This window comes from Leopardus geoffroyi, chromosome C1 (assembly GCF_018350155.1).
Source record: "Leopardus geoffroyi isolate Oge1 chromosome C1, O.geoffroyi_Oge1_pat1.0, whole genome shotgun sequence".
In the NCBI taxonomy this organism is placed as follows: Eukaryota; Metazoa; Chordata; class Mammalia; order Carnivora; family Felidae; genus Leopardus; species Leopardus geoffroyi.
Window position 1 is genome coordinate 216,793,403 of NC_059328.1, and position 797 is coordinate 216,794,199.

General features: G+C 44.4%; 1 non-coding gene across 1 annotated transcript; it reads left to right on the forward strand.

The window, feature by feature from the left end:
* The first annotated feature begins 207 nt into the window (after nucleotides 1-207).
* On the forward strand, nucleotides 208-280 carry TRNAR-CCU. The gene has a single exon. It is a non-coding gene; the product is annotated as a tRNA-Arg (tRNA).
* The last annotated feature ends 517 nt before the right edge of the window (nucleotides 281-797 follow it).

Below are 797 nucleotides of genomic sequence, written 5' to 3' on the forward strand. Positions count from 1 at the left end.
TTTTCCTAAGTCTATTGATTTTCTTTTCCAGTTTTATTGAAATAGAGTTGACATACGCCACCGTGTGAGTTTATTAAGGCGTACGACAGAATGATTTGATATATACGTTATGTGTTACAAAGGGATCACCACAATACAATCAGTTAACATTCATCACCTCGCATAGTAATGATGGCTTTTTCCTTATAAGGAGAGCCTTTGAAGGGCGCCCGGCTGGCTCAGTGGGAAGAGCGTGCGACTCCTGATCTCAGGGTTGTGAGTTCGAGCCCCGTGTCGGGTGTAGAGATTACTTGAATAAATATTTCTCAGAGACAGAACCTTGAAGATCTACTCTCTCAGCAACTTGCAAACACACGATACAGCATCGTTAACCACAGTCATCACGTTGTACAACGTTTTCCAAACTGAAAGGCTGTTTGTATTTCTTCTGTTAGTTGCTTGCCCTATGCATCGCCCATTTTTCTATCGGGTTATTTGTCTTTTTCTCATCTATCTTTAAATGCCGTGTGGAGGGGTATGCGTGCATCTTCTGTCGTCTTGACGAGATTTGAAAGCATTCTATATTCCATCCTTTTACGTATGACCCAGCTCTGTTCTTCTTATCCGTCATTCCTCATATAAAAAGACACCACAAAGTAGATCGTTTGTTCTCCCCATTCTACAGATGGCAGGAATGGGACTCAGAGAGGTTCAGCGCGTGAGAACCGACTCTAAACCTGGATGGGGCTCTCCAGTCCCACCCGTGTTGTGTTGTCCTCAGTCCCCTGAAGGCTCATGGCACAACTTCGCTCCCGCAG